Source organism: Peromyscus eremicus, chromosome 5 (genome assembly GCF_949786415.1).
Source record: "Peromyscus eremicus chromosome 5, PerEre_H2_v1, whole genome shotgun sequence".
Lineage (NCBI taxonomy): Eukaryota > Metazoa > Chordata > Mammalia > Rodentia > Cricetidae > Peromyscus > Peromyscus eremicus.
This window is the reverse complement of record NC_081420.1, coordinates 130,445,724-130,467,023: the sequence shown is the minus strand read 5'-3', so window position 1 is coordinate 130,467,023 and position 21,300 is coordinate 130,445,724. Positions and strand designations below refer to the sequence as shown.

The 21,300-nt window shown below is 46.0% G+C and overlaps 1 long non-coding RNA gene across 1 annotated transcript; it reads right to left on the bottom strand.

Annotated features, from left to right (window-relative positions):
- Positions 1-635: 635 nt before the first annotated feature.
- Positions 636-1,942, bottom strand: LOC131910795 (uncharacterized). The gene is made up of 3 exons (XR_009379221.1): positions 1,831-1,942; positions 1,637-1,741; positions 636-1,370 (listed from the first exon to the last, which is right to left on the bottom strand). It is a non-coding gene; the product is annotated as an uncharacterized LOC131910795 (long non-coding RNA).
- Between the last annotated feature and the right edge of the window lie 19,358 nt (positions 1,943-21,300).

The window sequence follows — 21,300 nt, the reverse complement described above, 5'->3', positions numbered from 1 at the left end:
ATGGAACCTCGGGGCCTTGTGCACGGAGGCAAGCACTCCAGCTGCTGTCCTGGGGCAGACTGTGTGGCACAGGGGATCAACAGACTATCCACAGGTGGCAAGAAGACTGGGCCACAGAGTCCTAGGACAGAGAGCCTTGGTGACAGTGCACAGGCCACTGGCAGGGGACAAGGCTAGGAACCGTGACCGTGTGAGCAAACAGCAGGCAGGCAGACAAAGGACCCTGACACCTATTCCACGCTCTGATTCACAGTTTCTACTGGGGAGTGGTCACTGTTCTTAGCCAGCATCCACCTTTACCCACGTACTCAGTTTAGAAATCTCCATCCCTCTCTCTTCCTCCAGGTGTTCAGCAAGACTGCCTGTTTGTTTTAGTGGCCTCTATAATTGTCTGCCTTTAGTTCATTGCCAATGCCTCACACCTTTCTCGTTTTAACTTCTCAAGGATGTCTTTCTGTCCTGGTTGCTTCCTTTAGACTAATGTCTAATATCTAACTGAAGGTCTCCCGCCTAGAAATATTGACACGTGTCATATGCCAAGGTTACAGCTCAAATCTGACCATCGCTCCTGCTTTTATTTTTTCTTTATAATTTAAAATTTTTAAAAATTTTGTGCATATGGGAGTATGTTTTGTCTGCATGTGTATCTGTGCACCGAGTGCAGGTCTGGTGCCTGTGGAGGCCAGACAAGGGTGTAGGAACCTCTGGAACTGAAGTAACATTTGGTTGTGAGACACCATGTGGGTGCTGGGAACTGAACTCTAGTGTTCTGCTAGAGTGGCCAGTGCTCTTAACTGCTAAGCTGTCTCCCCAGCCCTCACTCCTGCTTTCTTGCTTCCTACCAGTCCTTAAGATGCCCCTTCCTGCTGGTCGCACTCAAGTCCCTACTTTGCATGAAACCTTCTGTGGATGCTCCTTCACTTCCCTGGATAACATTCTCCATTTGGCTCATTTCAGTCCATCCTTGAAGGCCCATTTCAATGATTCTAAAAAGGTTTCCTCCATTCCATGCTCCGCATTGGAGTAGCACTCCGGTATGCCTGTCTTCTCAAGAACTGGTCAAGTTGGGATCCCACTTCTCTGGCTACAGAGCTGATACCTTTACTCTTGGAAGCTCTGATAATAGAGACGGAAACTTCTCCAAGAGCATAACAGATGCCCAGGAAATGCTGAACGTGGGGAAGGCATCTTCTCCTCCAAGGCCTCTGCCCAGGAGCCAGACCTGTTAGCATCTCTGAGCAGAGCATCCAGCAGCCTCAATGCTTCAGATGCTGACATCGGAGCTGTTAGCTGCCTGTTTGGAATCCAAGCAAGGAGGAGATGCTGTCCTTCTGTGCTGGCATCTCCGGAACCCATCATGTTAAATCAACCTGTAACAACAGGAAAAGGACTAGATAATTTGTAACCAGTCACCAGGCCACTTGTCCAGTCAAGTTAATGACAAGGTTCTTCTAACAGCCCCCATCTGGGTGCACAGATGTTAACATCACACAGACACATATAGCAGACTACTACCACATTAAAAGAAATGAAGCAACGGACTAGTTGGTAAAAGGCTTGTCTTGGAAACATCAGGACCTGAGTCTGATCTCCAGCTCCCATGTTAAAAAGAAATAACAGTTACGATGCCACTTACTTATAAACCTGGGGCTTGGAAGGTGGAAATAGACAGGTCCCTGAGGCTTGCTGGCCAATCAGTCTAGCTGAATCCATGAACACCAGGTTCAGTGAGAGATTCTGTCTGGAGAACAATTGAGAAATGTGCATGACCTGTGATCTCAGCACATACGTCCATACTTACGACTGCCCCCCCCACACACACACACATACCGTGACCACTCCTGTGATCGGAACCAGGAAGGACCCACGTGGGTAAGTGAGAAGAGTCGAAGGAGAGAGGCAGTGACGACGCCGGGCACAGTAGTCTATATTCTCAAATTCCGTTTTCAGTCTTCGTAAAACACCATCTAAAATGCAGAGTAAACGCCTATTGACACGTGATGATTGCTTAGATTACAATAGTCAATATTTCCTCAGTAGGAGTCCGGGTGAAATGATAAAAATGACAATGTGCTTTTTCAGTTCCACTGGTTTAATGTCATGAGACAAGAGAGAGACGTCAGCGGGCCACACAGTCTGAAAAAAGATCTTGGAGGACACTGAACCACAGCTCCCTGTCTACAGATGCGGAGGCTGACACCCAGATCCAGAAAGGGATTGGTGGGTGGTCGCTCAGCTTCCTAGCAGTGAGGTGAAAAAGGTATGTGCCAGTATCCCCAGATCAAGGTGAACTGGCTGCGGACACAAAGCAGGCTTTGGAGATGGAGTGCCAAAGGTCATGCCCGTTGGAGCCGGGCAAATGAGAAGCAGCCTGTGAGTGGGGCCTGGAAGGACAGACAAGATCTGACAGATTTGGACAGAGGATGGTCCAAAGCAGAGGTGCAGCATCAGAACAGAGAGGAGAGAATCCCAGGACCGGCCTCTGGGTGTGACCAGCCAGACGAGCTGATCCCGAGCACACCTCAGTTTCCCATCTTTCCGAAACAAACCTTCGTCCTAACCTCATCCCCTGCCACTTGGAGCTTGTAATTGTCTTAATTGGTACTTTTAGTTCATTCATCACCTTCTAGCCCGTGTGATCTTATGAAAGTATAGATTATAACACAAGTCATTGCCTGATTAAAATGCCCACTGTGCTTAGCATATCTTATTTTTCCCTCATTGCCCATAATTCCTAAGTAAAATGGTATTTCTAACCCTGGGCTCATCTTCTACAAGCTGCTTTTGTGGTTAAAAATGGAACGTTAAACAGTAACCAACAGAGAAAGGCACCATTGCCTGCATCAGTGGTGATGAAACTGACAACGTAAGTCTGGGGGAAATAGGGCGGCTCTCGGGACCTCTGCACTTGGGAGGCTGAGGCAGGAAAGGCAGGAAGATGGCATGCTTGAGGCCAGACATAATGAGACCCTGTCACAAGAACCAGAATAGAACAGCAGGAACAAACCAAAACCTCCATTTAAAAACTGAGCTGCCGGAGAAGACACTCAGGATGTGTTACTCATAAGGAAAACTAAAAATCACATTGTTTAGAAATACTTATGGAAAGCAGGGACTTTTCTTCTTCTGTCAATCAGAAGACATGAAGTGGCATTAGTGCCAGACAGATGTCATGACGACAGGAAAGAGGAGGAGGTGGGAGTCAGAGAACACCATCGAAGTGAAGGCAGAAAAAAATGAAAGAGATCTATGACGGAGAGAAGGGCTGTGGAATGGTGCCTTCTAGCGTGAGGTGGCCACTGCACCCAGGAACCCACAGTGTCCACAGTCACCTACATTGGGCCTGCCCAAGAAGGAGACAGTCACCATTCAGTCACAAGCACAGGACTAGCTCACGGACCCCCACCCCTCTCTGGAGATCTAACGGCGGTTGATGGCTGTTGGGTGGGGGGATGCTGTCTTCCATGACATAGCCTCTAGTGCCGTATGTCCAAGAGGGCAGCCCTGGTTAAATTCAGTGAGTCAAAAACCAGACATACACAAAATATGATAGTGGGGGAGGGTCTTTATGGGAGGAAGGATGTATTAATGGGATGAGAGAGGATGGTAAGAATGTATATTATATAGATATGTGAGAGTATCAAAGAACAAATTAATTTTAAAGATTAAAAAAATTAAAGCAGAAGGAAGTGGGTAAGATAAGGGTAAGGTAAGTGGGTAAGGCAAGACTGACTATGACTTAACCATTATTAAAACTGGAATATTTGGAGGCTCATTCTATGTTCTTTTTGCTTTCACAGACACTTGAAAATCACTTCTATTTAAAACAATATTTTGTTGATTTTTAACAATGTATTGCCCCTGACCCCCCCCATCACCCTTCCCCCCATCTCCCACCCACCCCCACAAGGCATCATTCTGTAGCCCAGGCTGGCCTGGAACTCAGCTCCAAGCCAGTCCTCTCAAGTGCTGGGATCAGAAACATGAGCCAGCTTCCTGGTTAATATGCATGCATTCTGAATCATCTCATGGAAGTGGAAAGGCAACTGGGTGAGAAAGAAGGAAACACATGAGGAAATTCGAACGTGTTAGCAGTGGCCTGCTTCTTGAGTGAGTAGTGGTCATGTGCTTCCCCTACCCCCTTATTCTCGAAGGACCTACACCCGTGCTCCTCAGATTGTGTGCACAACCTGCTTTGCCATGTTGAAAGGGAGGGGATGAAAAGGAGGAAAGACTAAATGAAGCAAAGGCAGGAAATGATTCGGCCAGCCCTCCCCAACCACACACAAGAAATGATTCGGCCCGCCCTCCCCAACCATACTCAAGAAATGATTCGGCCCGCCCTCCCCAACCATACTCAAGAAATGATTCGGCCCGCCCTCCCCAACCACACACAAGAAATGATTCAGCCCGCCCTCCCCAACCACACACAGCTGTAGATTCCTCCCATTGGCATACAGCTAAGGAAACCGAGGCTCAAAAACGTCTGTGTGTCAGGTACCACACAGTACAATATGGACAAGTCTAACAAAAAGACTGAGCAGGAGTGAGGGGCAGGAGGAGCGCTTCCCAGGGAACTCAAGCTCCAAGCGTGGGTCACTTGGAATGTGGACTACTGTCACTCCATCATACAGCAACAGAGACCTCGGATGATAGATGTGACACCATTCTGGAAAGGACTGTCCTTCCTTCCTCCCTCCCTTCCTCCCTTCCTCCCTCCCTTCCTTCCTTCCTTCCTTTCTCCCTCCCTCCCTTCCTTCCTTCCTTCCTTCCCTCCAACACTGTCCTGCCGATTAGTCCATCACCTGAAGCTCATTTTCCTGTCTCACCTCGGAGTTATGGGGCTGGAATTACAGGTGTGAGACACTATGCTCAGCTGCAATATTTTGAAAACGTTTGTTTGTTTAAAAAGTTTATAGATTTCAATTTACTTTAATGGGTATATAAAAATGTAAAATGTTTACATGTGTGAGGCTTCACATGATGTTCTTGCACATGTAAATATATTGTGTAATGTGAAGTTTGTTGGACATATCTCTCCTCAGACATTATCATTTCCTTACAGCGAAGGCATTCTGACTCCTTCTGGCACTTTGAAGGGCAGGGGCAGTATCATGATACTTGAAAACCTCCCACTTGCATTTCACTGTTAACTTAGTGTGCCTGGATCCGCCTCCCATCTCGGCCCCTTCGCCTAGGATCGATGGGTACTTGTTCTCTGGACATAAAACAAAATGCTCCCGGGAGTGAGTGTGTGGCTGGGACCTCAGAAGGCTCCCCTGATACAGGGACCTCGGCTGCCTGCCGGCCTTTCCGGGGACTGGGACACCCGCGCCATCAATACCAGGCCAAGGGACGCCCGCGGAAGAACAGTGGTGCCGGGACAGCTCCCTGCTTACTCTTCCTCTTCCGGGGTTTAATTGCGCTCACAAAGGCAAGCCCGAGGCCTCTGAAGCATCCCTGCGGCAGTCACAAAGGCAGGGAGACTTCAGGCTATGGCCACAAAGCAGCCTTCCCTCTCCCCCATTGTGCCCCGCAGCTCCAACAGTCTCAGAGCCGGCGGGAGTCTTACATATCTCATACGTGCGGCAAAGTGGAGGAACAATGGGACAAATTATGAACAAGCTCAGAGCGGAGCTGTGGAATTCTTCCCTTTGTGAGCCTCCCTCGCTGTCTGCTGGGACTGCTGGCCCGAGGGGCACACGGGGGTGGGGACATCGCAACAGCAGAAGGCCAGCCGGGGTCCCCTACCTCATACCCTGGTGGCAGCATTAAACAGAAAAGGACCGGGGCAGAATCGAGGAGAAAGCCCTCAAGATGTGTGTGCTGAAGTTGTTATTCACAGTAATATAAGAACAAAGATGCGCCGGGTGGCCATGTTTCCTGCCTCTGCTTCCTCTCCTGTGGCCTTGCCTCTCAGAACGGTTGAGTTCACCGTCAGAAGAGCTGGCTTCGCCCTGGCTTCCCCAGCTTTGCTGGACTAGGATCGTGTTTTCCCCGGATAACAAGAAGAAAGCGTCCTTCAGGCAAACAGCTTGGGAACACACCATTAATCATTTTAGTGTTCCAGGTGCAAATTCTTAAGTTAAGGGTGACCCTTTCTTTTTGGTCAATAGCTGTTTTGGCAAGGTCTTAATTGTAATGATTTCTCTGTCACTTAAGAGGTACTAAGGAAGTCACACCTTTGCTGATGTCCTAAGTAGCTCCAAGAAGCTTTTATTTGATAATGGGTCATTCAGGAACAGGCGCTGATGGAGACAGGACTCACCGCAGATTTGTGAAGTCTTCACAAAGCTTGGGAAAATAAAGGAGGAAAAAGAGTCCAAATTTAAGTTGTCTCTTATTGAATGTCAGACATCTGGAAAGGGCTCCTTCAACGTTACAGAAGAATTAAAACAAAATGACACATCCGTCTTCAAATTAGCCACAGACACAGTAATGTGACAGCCACTGCTTTCTTCTTGAGTATCAGAAGAAATACTGTGGGTTTGGGGCAATTAGGACAATTCCTTTCCTGGTAAGACTTTGAATATTTATTAGCCTTTTAAAGAGTGGTTAATATAGGTGCCACAGGAAACAGGTGCTCCTCTGCAGACAGAACTGGGAGCCTGTGTGGTGGGGATGGATAGGGAACAGTCCACAGTGCCTTTGCAATAAACAGAAATTTCTTGAGAGCTACAGCTTGAGTGCATGCTGAGCACCCATAGGCCCCTCCTAGGTCAGTGTTTCATGAGGAAAAGAATGCCAAGACTTGTCCTGAGCAAGGTCAAAAGTCAAGGGATAATGAGCCAGTTAACAGGAGAAGCTGGAGTCATAAAGATGTTCAGCCGTGAAGAAGGTATGATCTCTGCAGGGAAGCTTCATGAAACAGGAAGGCAGGACCTCTGGGGACCCGTGAGTGACACATTTAGAAGGACAGGGAAGTGTGGGCAGTCCAAGAGATGCAGACTGTGGCCATGCAGCACTTAAAAACAAACAAGCATCTCTAGTGTCCTCAGTTCAGCCCAGGCTTCAGAACCCTCTGCTTGAGCACTAGGCAGACATTATTGGTGGTTCAGAGTTAGGTTGTAAAATTTGGTCCTCCTATGGAGAAGTGACATCCGGGTCTGAGAGGAAGCATGAAGCAGGAAAGAGTAAAGATTCCTGCTGTTGAGAATAATAGAGACTGGGAGGATGGTGGCCTTCCATCTCACACCATCAGAAAATACTGGGGATGGAGGGGGATGAGATTAGAAGTTATTGCCTCTATTTCTGACAAATGCTTGTGTGTTTTCAGCCTAATGAGCCAAACTGTAAGCCACTTGGCAAACCATTTATACCAAATGCCATACACTCTGGGGTGCTATTAGTTGAAATGGGGCATCACTATTTTGCCAAAGGAGTATTATGCCCCCACAGAATTTCTTTTGCAGCACCCTTGAGCAAAAGCCAGAGAGGGACATGGCCAGCCTGGCACGTAGACCTTTCTTTGGAGAATAATTTGGCAACTTTGCAATAGCTCCTTCTTCGCCGTCTGCCCCACCTGCTCCTCTGGGAACACAGGGAGGGCAATTTTGGACAAGAGAGTCTGCAATGTCCTGTGTCTTCTCAGAGCTTTAGTCGCTGTCCACAAGCCCCACAGACCCCTAGCAACAGGCTGAGGCTGCATCCAGTGTGGTTTGATGCTTTGCCACACACTAGAGGACTTGCCATTTTCCTTCCTGGTACACCTCTTCCTCCCCAACACCCAGTTAAGACAGATCACTCCCCTGGTCAGTGAGATATGCCCAGACCACAGATGCTAAATAAAGCCAGGGACAAGGCTAAACTGTATCTTCCAGTACTGGGAATGTAGCTCAGTGAATCAGGGTTGGGAGGGAGGGAAGGAGGGAGGGAGGAAGGGAGGAAGGGAGGGAGGGAGGGAGGGAGGGAGGGAAGAGCATTTCCTAGAGGCACAGACACTCTGCATCCCCAGCTTCCTTCACTATTATGGGCTTGTTTTGGTTTCTACCCATTCTTCACAGCTACGCATAAGAAACAGACCCCCAAGTCAGAGAATCCACAGGCCAGGCACATATGTATCCTGGAGACCATCAAAAGTGCCAGGCAGCACCCCTCCCATCTCCCGCATTCCAAAGGAGATTACTAACTGTCCCCAGAGAAGGGGGCCTGTTGAAAAGGAAGAGACCCAGTTTATATGCTAATCTCCCAATGGCAAGTACTTCTCTGGCCAGATCTACGGGAGGGGAGCGAGGGGGGTGAGAAACAACTTCTGAGTCGTCACAGGGTAAACACAGCTTCTACCCCAAGCTCTGGGCAAGGATTTCATTTTAGGAAGGCAAGGATGGCATCTTTTCTTCTTTAGCTTGGAATTACGAGGTGTGTCACCTTTCGTTCCTCCTTGGCTCCCAAATGGAGGCTTTCTTACCAAGTTTTGTTTCCCCACAAGGGAAGGAAAGCTCATGGCCCTTGGCTCTGGCCCGCAGGTCCTCCACCCCCCCGGCTTTTGTGCTCACAGAGACCCTGGTACTCCCTGGAGAACTGCACTGGACAGGATTAGCCCACGAGTCACAGTCTTTAAGGAATAATATCTAACACCTTGTTCCCTTTCTCAGTTCAAAAGCCACTGCCACCAGGGTACACTGGTGGATTTAAAAAAAGACTATAATTCATATGCAAACTAGAGGAGGATTTTCATGATTTCATAATAAAATGTTGAGACGCTTTGATCTGGAGTTGTAAGGAGCTGTGAAACAGTGCCTCAGAAACAGACAGATATTTGTGTAAGCATCCTTTATGTATTGCCAGTGCGGAATAATAACATATCAAAGCCCCAACTTACCTCATCTGCCTGGTACAGCCAAGGCATAAATAAAGAGGAACAATGGAATCACTATTACTCACTCTCGGAGAGCCAGCGACATCACTGTATCCTTTATAATTGCTGGCAAGAAGATTAATGTTTTGTTAAATATCAGAGCAAGGTCACAAGGGGGCTCGCAGGCCTGTCTAAACACCCAGTCTTTAAGCTCCTTCCTTCTCACTTGCTTTATTTTGGAAATGAACTTGTAGCATTTCATCTAATGATGGTGATTTTGCCGTTGAAAGATGGGGCTGCCTTCGCCACCTCGCTCTGAACACACATAACGCTCCCACGCACACTCACACACTCAACATGCATGCACATACCATAAAGCACATACACCTTACACACACACACACTCATACACACACACATCACACATACACCAGACACATGTGCATACACACACACACCACACAATGCACATACACACAATGCGCGCGTGCGTGCGCGTGCGCACACACACACACACATACACACACACACACACACACACGTGCACACACGTTTTCTCTAAATGGTATTTTAGGAACAGACTTGGTTTGACTGCAGCATATGGACAATGTTGTTATGAGGCAACCTTGTCCTTTGAACCAACATGGATAATTTATTGCCTGTCACCAGGGTCCAAAGCAAGGCGTGTGTGCTTAAGAGATAGACTTTATTGGGGTGCAGGGTCTCTTTCCCCTCCCTCCCAAAGACCGCCATCATTCCCTGTGCTTCTGTTATGTTTAGCCTGTATGTCTATCCATACAGATGTTTCCAACAGCAAACAGTTCATGACCCAGAAAGAACAAAATATTTTGGCTTGCCCTGGCTTTCAACACCTGTTTAAACCAAAAGCCCTCGGATTCTCTGCTCAGGTCAGAAGTCCCAGCCAACAACTGGAGAGGGGTTACAAAGCTGTAGAGACAGTCTTCCGGGGTGGTGTCAAACCCAAGACCCCAAGCCAATGTCAAGGACCCTTACTGCCTCAGTTCCTAGATGAGGAAAAGAAGATAAAAGCAAGCACACAGAAGAACCTTAGAAGTATCTGCCAGCTTGCCTTAGTCGCACGAGGAATTGACCTCCAGAGTCTGTGTCCATCTCCCATCGGCTGCTCAATATTTTTCCAGGCAGTGTCGCATCTGTGACAAAGCAGCAGCCTGTGTCACACCAAGCTTCAGCCGTTGTCATCTGAGCAGCTGCGGTGGCCTTGGCAAGTTCTTCAGGATTGACAGGTTGACTCTGGGGATATGGATCCTCTTTACATTCTTCCAGTGGGAACAGTGCCCGCACTTAGAGGGCTTGGGATCCACAAGAAGGTCTTACATGATGTGGTGACATCACAGCAGGGAGCGCTGGAGGCCACCTCTCCTCTCACATCTGGCAGAACTGGAAGAGAAGCATTGAGTTGCAAAGGGACACCAGGTGCCTGTCAAGGGACCTCTCTGTCTCTCCCCTCTGCCCTTTGCCTGGAAAGGGGGGTTTTAAATTGCAGCTCTAATTTTAAGGTGATTTGCTTATTTGTTTGTTTGGTTTTTTTTTTTCTCCTTGAAGCTTGAGGGGAATTAAGAAGACAGCTTGGTATGAGGTGGGTGTAAGAGGCAATTAGATGTGAAAGGAGGGTGTCCTGATTTGGGGGACTTGCCACAGCTTCACCAATCTCAGCGGCAGCTGGAGCATAGAGCCACAATTACCATGTGCCCTCTTGCTTCTGTGTGAATGGGGAAAAGGGTGCTCCAGCCACCATGGGAGCCTATGCTTCCTGGGTCTGTGGGCCCTCAATAAGATGTTGAATCAGTCATAGAATGGACAGACAATGGGCTGGCAGAGCAGGGAGGAGACAGATGGATAGGTGATAGTAGAGACCAAACTCAAAGTAGACTGCAAAAGCAGCCATCCAGCTCTGCCATGACCTGTAGTACAGATCTGGCCCACTACCTGTTTTCGTAAATTAGGTTTCATTGGAGCACAGCTAGGACCATTCCTTTATGTTTTAGTCTGCTTCCATGAATTGCATTATTATTACCCAGGGCGGGTAGCCTATGAGCTCTATGTTTCTTAATAGAAATAGAAAATAGAAATACTAACTCTTGCATTTGAAACTTCTGCATCTGGGGGTCAATGGCAGGGTGGCATGGGCTGGCGACAGTGCCTGAGGACTTTGTTTCCAAGACCCACACTCAAATACAGTGGAATTCCTTTTTTAATAAATTATTATATTTATTTATTTTGTGAGTCACATTTGTCACAGCACTTGTGTGGAGCTCAGAGGACAACTGGCTTGAAGGCTTAGCAGCGAGCCCCTTCATCCACTGCCTCAACTATCAGCTCAGCGACGTGGGATTCTCCTTTGGCGTGGGAAAGAACTTCAGGGTAAGCCAGGAAGAAAATGGGTTGTAGTTTCTCCAGAAGAGACTATGGCAGAGATTTAAGCAGGGTGGGAACAGAGAGATGCTCAGGGTTATAAGCTGTAAGACAGAACCACAAGTCACTAGGGTTGTGCAGTGGGTTAAGACACATCTTACTGTAATGGAGTTTCTTGTATGAGTCCCATAACATGGTAGATTTAGATCTGAGAAAAGAGAAAGATCCTATATGCTCAGGTCTTAGGCATGGTCAGTGGACTATTGAAGCAGTGGCTATTTTAACATTCCTTTTTTTTTTTAAGTATTGTCTATTTTGACAACCTTTCCAGCAAGTGTTCATTAGGTGGGGATTCTTAACTCTCATCTGGAAAAAGCTTCAGCCAGACTCAGAGGTGAAGGTTTTCTGTCTCTTCCCTGTCCCCCAAATATCCTTTTCAATTTTGCCTCTTGTGTGAAGGTTTCCTTCTTTTTCCTTTGTTATTGTTTTTGTTTTGGGACAGGGTTTCTCTACATAGCTCTGGCTATCCTGGAGCTTGCTATGTAGACCAGGCTAGCCTTGGACTCACTGAAATCCTCCTGTCTCTGCCTCCCGAGTGCCTGTATTAAAGACATATGCCGCCACATCCAGGTTGGGTTTTTGTTGTTGTTGTTGTTTTGTTTTGTTTTGTTTTTAAATAAGCATGCCTTACTGCATGGGTATTTTTTTTTATTACTTTTGTTGATTTGTGTATATTCATTGTGTTCTGTGAATGTGTGCACACTCGTGTGAATATATATCATGGTGCACAAGTGGGAGTCGGAGAACAACTCCTAGAGGATGGCTCTTTCCTGCCACAATGTGTGTCCCAGACACTTGGCAGCAAGTATCTCCTTATCCATTGACACTTCTTGGTGGCCCTGGTTTGGTTTTTGATAGGAATTTATTATGGCATGAGTATGATTTGTTCTTCTAACAGTCATTTTTAAAATTTTATATTTGAGATTATGATATAATTACATTTCTCCTTTCCCTTTCTTCCCTCTAAACTGTCCCATATGCCCTCCCCACTGTCCTCCAAATTCATGGTCTCTTTTCTCACTAATCGCTATTGTATTCATTTATGTATTTTCACATACATTCCTAAATAGAAACTGCTCAGTTCATATAATGTTATTTGTATGTATGTTTTCAGGGCTGACCATTTGGCACTGGACAACTAATGGGTGTGCTTTTTCTTGGGGAAGACCTCTCCATCTCCCAGCTTTCCTCAATTGCCCACAATTCTCCTGTAGGGTTGAAGCCTGGTGGCCTTTTCCCCACCCTTGTTGGCAAGTCCATTGGTGTCATCCTTGTTTAGCTCATATTTGGGCAGTCATGTTAGTGAGGCTTTGTGACCCTGGCTTCCAATATTACTAGGAGACACAATCAGATACAATCTCACAGCAAGCTCCCTGATCCTCTGGCTCTTGCAATCTTCCCATTCCTCTTCCAAAATGTTCCCTGAGGCTTGGTTGGGTGTTAGGGTGTTTGTAGATGTATCCACTAGGACTGGGTTCCACAACTCTGCCTTTTGATTGTTTTTGATCTTCTGCAGGAGTATTCACTAACAGCCATTTCTTACAGCTTGGATCTGATTTGAGTGTGTCCCAAGGACTTGTCTGTTGGAAATTTCGTCCTCGGTTTAGTGATGTGAGGGAGTGATAGACACTTTAAGAGATGGAATCCAGTGCAAGGTGATTGGTTGGCTGGACACCATCATTGGAAGGAGATGGTTACTGTGCAACCCCCAGATAGTAATAAAAGGACAAGCCTAGGCCTTATGTCATTTCCCATGTCCTCTTTCCTATGTTTACATGCTTCCATCGTGTTATCCAGCAGGCAGGAGAACTCCTCACCCAAGCAACTCTATGATGTTAAGACATGCAGCCTCTAAAGCTGTAGGCTAAAGAGATTTCTTTCTCCACACATTAGCCGGCACTGGGTAGTTCATTGTAGTAATTGAAAATAGACTAAAACAATAAATAAAGCCATGTCTTCACATTTAACTTACATGAACTCTAGTGAGTATGCTGAATGGTCAATAAGTAAGTAAGTATGTTTTGATAGAGAAAGCCGATAAACCAAGCTAGGCACTTCATCTGCTGCTCGCATGAAGCCATGAACACCTTGTCCACTGCAGAACAAAGAAGAGTCCAAGGTGTTGGCCTTGTTGTTTGAGAGTCCTCCAGGTATACACCAGATAACCTTGTGTTGCTAAGAGGATTTTTTTTTTTTTTTTTTTTTTTTTGGTTTTTTCAAGACAGGGTTTCTCTGTGTAGCTTTGTGCCTTTCCTGGATCTCGCTCTGTAGACCAGGCTGGCCTCGAACTCACTCACAGAGATCCGCCTGCCTCTGCCTCCCGAGTGCTGGGATTAAAGGCGTGCGCCGCCACCACCGCCCGGCGCTAAGAGGATTTTAACGTTGAAGTTAATGGGATCTTTTGGGGGATTCTTTTGGTTCTGTGGCTATCTTTTCACTATATCACATGCTCTTTAGAAGCTGAGAAGTTACTCCCACAGTGCTTCAGAGTCTAATAACTTTAACTAATAAATATGAGGAGTGGAATTATTGAAATCACCCAAGCATGCATGCTGAGCCTTCCCTCCCTGCTGCGCTGGGAGATGCACCTCACTTTTCTTCCTAAGATCTGGGAGGAAGGATACAATGGCTGGTGTGATAAGAGAAATTGTGTTCCTTCAACACATCAGTGGGTGAAGAGACCAGAGTGGTCCTTGGATCTCTACTGTCGGTCTGGAGCCCTTGGACACCAGCAGTTGGTGGAAAGGTGACAAGAACATGTGAGACGGTCTGAGAACACAGCCCCTGAAAGCAACCACATGAAAAGTCCAGCTTGAGCCACCTACGTCTTAGAGATGTCACATGAACTTGGCCAAAATGAGCCACAGGAGGAAGACTAATGGGATCAGTCAGCTAAAATAGATGCCCGAGGAAGGCGGATGGTATTATTTCCTGTTTCATTTGTAATGGCCACATCCTGTAGCATACAATGGTGTGTGTGAAACCTTGCTGGCCATCAGTTAACATTACCACCTCATTCCCCCTTGGCCACTTCAAAGGCCAATACAGTTGGCAGCTTCCACCATGCCCTCTAATAATGCCCATCTCCTTCCACTCATCCCTTTGCTTTGGGGGTGAGTAGATCCCAAAAACAGGAGTTTGTTTCTAATGAACAAGTCTGCAGAAATGGTAAGCTGTGTTGTCTGGGGCTAGGTTACAGAAGTCTGCAGATTCTGTCTTGTTCGTCTTCTTCTTGTGTCTTTACCTGCTCTGCTGAAGCCAGCTGTCATGATATGAGCTGTCCTGTGGTGAATGTCTCATGGCTGGCAAGTAAGGGTTTCTAGTCAATAGCTAAGAAGGAACTGAGGCTTCAGCCTACCAGGCCACGTGGAGGTGAAGACAACAACCGTGTGTGTGTGCGTGTGTGTGTGTGTGTGTGTGTGTGTGTCCTTTCCTGATAGAGACATAAGTCAGCTGCACACCCCCCATCTTCATCTATGAACAATCAGCATATATCTGGCTTCTTTTGTTTTGTTTTTCTTTTGAGACTGAAAAGAATCTCTAAGCTGGGAGTGAGTGACAGATTTATTCTGTTACTATCTTGCTGGAGAAATTCTATTCTGCTGTTGTATGAGACACGATTCAACACTCAGTGACTTAAAACAATGCAACTTTTATTTTTCTCTTGGTTTTTTTTGTGGATGGGTTGCCAGGGATAGTACCCAGAACCTTGTGTGTGCTAGCAGGTGCTCTACCCCTGGGTTACAGCTCCAGTCCTCTGGATTCTTTAAGTCAGATATTCGGGCAATGTGTGGCTGCAAGTCTGCCTGGGCACCATTGGATGTCACATAGAGGTACCTGGCATGGGTCACCTGCACCTGTGGGGGGGGGGGCTTTAACAAGAGTAAAGGTTGACACTGAGAGGCTTCATCAAAGCTCCCACCCTCCCCAGCACTCACTCCTAGGCTAACCTGGCCTTTCAAATTGCAGCTGGCTTTCCCAAGAATATGGAGCTCCATCTCACTGCTCCTCTAACATGGTTGGAGATTTGAAAGGCACAATGGCAATTGAATGCCTTAAACAGCCAAGGGCACATTTGACTTTCTTGGTGTTGCTAGATAGGGTGTCGTGGGGCTGGGGATTTAGCTCAGTGGTAGAGCGCTCGCCTAGCAAGCTCAAGGCCCTGGGTTCGGTCCTCAGCTCTGAAATTTAAAAAAAAAAAAAAAAAAAAAAAAAAAGATAGGGTGTCATTATGTAGCCCAGGCTGTCCCTAAACTCATAATCCTCCTGCCTCATTTCCCAAGTGCTGGAATTAAAGGCATCTGCCACCACATCTAGCTACAATTTAACTCTTTTTGTTTTTGTTTTGAAACATGTTCTCAGGGAGCCCAGGCTGGCCTCCAACTTGTTATGGAGCCAGGGATGACCTTGAACTCCTGATCCTCTTGCCTCTGCTCCCAAGTGCTGGGATGAAAGACATGTGCCACCACATCTAGCCACAATTTAACTTTCAATCAAACAAAAGTTTACAAAATTTATTGATCCCTGAGTTCTTATCCTGTTTATATCAGAAAAATCATGTGACACTTGGGAAAAAGGCAAAAGGGCAAAAAGAAAAGAAAAGAAGAAGAAGAAGAAGAGAAAGAAAGGAGAAAAGAAAAGAAAAAAGTTACCAGGCCCTTGCAAATGTGGTTAGTGTGACCGAGGAGCTGAATTTGAACTTTATTTCATTTTGATTTGTTGAAACTTGAAAGTCAAAAGGGCACAGTAGACACCATGTTGGACGACACAGGGCCATGGAGATGCTCGTGGTTCATCTCGGTGTTGACTTAGATCAGCAGTCTCAGATGTGGAGAAGTCCTTCTGTCCCCTGGGACTTTCAGCTGCTCATTCAGCTTCCCTGACACCCAGAATGAACTCACTATCAAACAACTGTGTGAGTAACCCCTGACCCACAACGACAGGACACTCTGAAAACTGACGTGGTTCTGACAGACTGTGAGGGTCACATTTGTGCAACATCTTTTCTGGGCCATGGTATACCTAGAGTTCAACAGAGTTTCTAGCTGTGTTTGACAACAGTTCTGGAAGAAAGAAGCATTTCAGTTGATGGACTGACTGAAGAGGCAGCCTTCTCAATGAGATGGCCCTGTGCAATCTCTTCAGGTACTAGACAAGAGGAAAAGGCAAGGAGGCAAGAAGGAATGAACTCAGCCTGGCTGCCTCAGCCGGGACACTGACTCTCCCTGCTCTCAGTGTTCTGGTTCTCTGGTCTTTAGGGCCTCATTGGACACTACGCTGTATTGGTTACTTTTCTCATCTGTGACAAAACACATCTCTGAGCCCTATGTGAAGAACAGGTTGTTCAGATTCACAGTTCCAAAGGGAAGAGTTCATCATGATGAAGAAGGCATGGTGGCTAGAGAGGTTCTCTCTGTAGCAGTGAGGGCATGTGGTGGTGACCTCATGCATCTTGTCATATCAAGAAACAGAAAATATGAGGGAAAGGAGCCAGGAATAATTTACCTCCAAGAACATCCCCTCAGTTACACACTTCCTCCAGCTAGGCCTACCTCCTATTGGGTAGCAATTAACTCCAAGATAAACCTCCTTCTTGGAAGGAAGACCTATGATGCATTAAAGAGAGGTAAAACATTCCATCCTGCAAAGAAGATCATTAAATGCAAGAAGTAAACTGAAAAGTATCAGGAAGTCCCTGAAACGCAGCATATTCACTAGGCCCCTCCTTCCCCAGAGAAAGCAATAAAGACTGTTGAGAGACATTCTCAGTCCAGCCAGGTGAGCTTAAAGACACAGAGAGCAGCTGAGCTCTGTTAACAAGACTGACTCTTAAACTAAGCTCTCTAGAGAAGGTCAAGGCCAGCCAAGCTGCTGGAAGAGACTGTGACCCGAAAGAGACATTCCCCAACCGGCTGATCTGCAAATTGTGCAGTAGGCTCCAGGTTTCCAACACTCTGGAACTGTCTGTCATCCATGTTAGGGTGAGCTTTTAGTAATGTAGCTTTGTTGTTTCTGCTGTTGTAAGTAACCCTTCAATCATAATCCCACACATAACCCCAATAAAACTCACTGATTCACCAGGTTGGTAGAACCCTTACTTTGCATATGTTGGTTCCCTATCTGGGGTGAATAGTGTCACACTCCAGACTTCTCAAGTAGGCCACTAGCTGGGAACCAAGTATTTAAACACATGTGCCTGTCAGGGGTATTTCTGATGAAAATCATTACATGTGCCACCTGTCCCCAGGTCCTCCTGTTCTCAGGCAGTTCTGACCTCCTGGTGCATGTGACTAATCATGTGATTTTTCAACCTCCATAGTCACATGAAACAATGTCTTTTTTTTTTTTTTTTTTTTTTTTTTTTTTTTTTTTTTTTGAGACAGGGTTTCTCTGTGTAGCTTTGGAGCCTTTCCTAGAACTCACTTTGTAGCCCAGGCTGGTCTCTGGTCTTGAACTCACAGAGATCTACCTGCCTCTGCCTCCCGAGTGCTGGGATTAAAGGTGTACACCACCACTGCCCGGCGAACCAATGTCTTAAAATGTCTATTAGTTCTGTTTCCATGGTTGACGCCAACTTATACTGAATTAGATTCTCAGTGCAGGCCCTGGTCCCTGGAAGCTCTCCATGGTTTCTGCTGCTTATCCTTGCTGTATCTTGATGATCACGTGTCACCAGAGGTAGAAATCTGAAGAATGAAGTCACAGCTTATTGAGACAATGATGATACTGAGTGAGAGCTCTGAAGTCAGACTGCAGCATGAAAATCTGGGCTCAGCCAACCCCACGACTCTTCTGGGTTCTGTGTTTCTTTCTTTTTAAAAAATTGTAGCTGGGCTTTCATTTTATTTTGCTTAGATGTTAATTAGGAGAGGGATATGTACTTCATAAACAGATCAGTATAAAAGCCAACCCTTAGAAAATTAAGCTGTCATTAAATTCCACTTTATTCTTCTATTTGTTCCCTAATTGAAGACCCAGAATCAGTACAGGCCAGTGTCATACCAGAAACTCCAGGAGAAAACAAATGTACTCACTTTTTTATTTAAAAAATATCCTTTCACAATTTTATACATATATAATATACTTCACCAGTTTCTTTTCCTGTAAAATTGAGAGCAATAAGAAAGCCTGGTAAGGGTTGTGGTTAATACCTGCCGGGCTGAAGAGCACACAAAGACCCTTGACATGCAAGGTCAGTCTCTATGGGTTCCAGACACTGCTGTACCCTGTGTGCCTTACCATCCCCACCCCAGTGAATAACCACCAGTGCTAGTCATTTTCATGTAATTGTAACAAATACCAGAGACAGTCAATTTAAAGAAATAAAAGGTTTATTTTGTCTCATAGTCTATGGTCAGTTGGTTCTGTGGCTTTGGGTCCTACGAAATAGCCTAACAAAGTCATCTATCTCATATCCAGGAAGGAGGCAAAGGAACCAGAGCCAGGTACTACCTTCAGGAGCACATTAACAATGACCCGAATACTCTTCACTAGGCCCCGCCTCTTACGGCTCTGCACCAGCCCCCAACTGAACCACACTGGGCCTTTGGAGGATGTTGAAGATCCAAGCCATAGCTCCACCTTCTGCAGCTGGAGACACTCATTGGTGATGCCATCTCTCTTCAGGAGGGCAGACCAAGGAAAGAAGGGCATACAACTGTAGACAGGATGCCCAAGGCCTTAAGCAGCCCAGTGTTAGTCCAGAAGAGAGGAAGTAAGTGGACACAAGCCTAGATTCTTTCTCCTCACAGTGGGGAGAGGTACAGCCATCAGAGAACCAAAACAGAGGTCATGAACTGTGCTTGCAACCTCAGGCACACGGTGCCCAGGGCAGGGCCCCTCTCACAGGCCTCCAAGTTGGCTTCTGGAAGTAAAGGTCAACAGCCGGTAAGAACAGAGCAGGAACCTGTTCAAGACTTGGGACATCCCTGCCACACTTCCCTTCAGGTCCGCAGTGGTGTCCAGCTGTGTAAGGCCCAGCTGTCTCCTGAGCCTGTGACTTACCAGCGATGACAAGGAACATATTTTATTTGAATTGAAGAGGAAATGAGGCTAGTTTATCTCTTCAAAGAGAGTTCAGGGGCTGACAGGATGGTGAGAGACCCAGGGAGAAGAGAGGCCGCAAGATCCCAGAGGCCATCGTATTCTGAATTCATAAGGTCAAACTTTACAGCCCTGTTGCCTCCACAGCTGATAAACCTTATCAAAGATCCGCTGTCTGATTTCTGCCTTAACTTGAAAAAGACTTCTGTATTTTTCTTATAATGAAAGTCACAAGCAAACAATGTGTGACCAACGCATTAAAGAGGTGGAAGCAGGTTTTTTTAAAAGTACTTACATGTAAAGAACTATACATACAAGCTGTCAAAGTGTAAGTTACTGGGATCCATGAAGAAAGGGTTCCAGAAAAGGGACGCACGTCAGGGCATATTTGGGCTGAACCTACAGTGAGGCAAGAGAGGAATCTCCAGATTTAAAGAGACATTCACTCTGCATGGTACAGATACCGGTTGCCATAGGAGACTGCACCCCTTAAATTCAAATCCTTAGCCATTTGGTAGCCTCATTTGAGGCTTCAGTATGCAGTGGGACCATATTATTTTACTTTACCCTCATTTAAAAAAAAAAAGGAAAGGAAAAAACAACAGTATATCTGCCTACTTATCAAAATTTTCAGTTTATAATACACTGTTGATGACTGATGGCCCAGTATTGTCCAGCACATTTCTGAGACTTAATCATGTTGTGAAATCAAACATTTTGCACCTTGATTGTCAACTTTTTTCCTCCCTCCAAACCCCCAGTGACCATCATTCTATTCTCTGAGTCTATGGTTTAAACTCTAAGTTATTTAGCATATTTATATAAGAAAATAAGACATTACTTTTTTCTTCTGTGATTGGTTTTTTTCACTTAGCATGATGTCCTCCGGTGCCATCCATCTCGTGATATAGTGTGGGATTTCCTTCTAAAGGCTGCATAGTATTCCATCATGTATTTTTTTTAAAGGTTTGCTTTGTTGTATTTTATGTGTGTGAGTGTTTGCCTGGATGCATGCATGTGCACCATGTGTGTGCCTGGTGCCCTCAGAGGCCAGAAATGGTAGAGCTCTTGGAGTTCCAGAATATTGTGAGCTGCCACGTGGGTTCTAGGAACATAGCCCAGCTCCTCTGCAAGAGCAGCAAATGCTCTTCTATCCTCTGAGCCTTCTCTCCACCTCCCCCATGAGAACTATTTTATATATAATAAATATACATGCATCTGTGAGCACACAGGCATACACACATTTACCTTGTCCACTCATTCCTTGAGGAGGTTCTAAATATAAGAACTGAAAACTGCAGAGCACCTAGAAGACAAAGGAAGATGCTCATGCTGTTGGCCTGGCAACACTTTCTTGGGTGTGCTACTAAAAGCACAGTCAACTGTAGGAAAGACCGACAGGAGAAAGCACAGGGAGCTCAAACGCTCTGCACTGCAGAAGAAACTGTGGACAGAATGGAAGGTGGTCACGGAGTGAGGAAAGATAGACATAAACCATCTGTCCCATGAGTATTTGACTTCCAAAATTGACAAGGTGCTACTTCAACTCAATAGCAGGTATAAATAAGTGGATTAAAAATGGTCTCGAAAAACCAAAAAAAAAAAAAAAAAAAAAAAAAAAAAAAAAAATGGCCTTGAGGGCCAGTGTGGTGGCGCACGCCTTTAATCCCAGCACTCAGGAGGCAGAGGCAAGCAGATCTCTGTGAGTTCGAGGTCAGTCTGGTTGACAAAGCAAGTTCCAGGACAGTCATGGCTGTTACACAGAGAAACCCTGTCTTGAAGACCAAAAAATAAAAAATAAAAAATGATCTTAAATAGATGTTTCTCAAAAGAAAACAAGTGGATGACCAGCCAGCGCATGCAGCGGCATTCAGGGCCCTTCACCTGCAAGGAAACACAGATCAAAACTATAGTGAGTTACAGCCTCCCACCTGTTAAGATAGCCACCAATAAATAGGCTCTGGTGGGAAGATGGAACCCTTGTTCCTTCTTGGTAGAATGAGAAA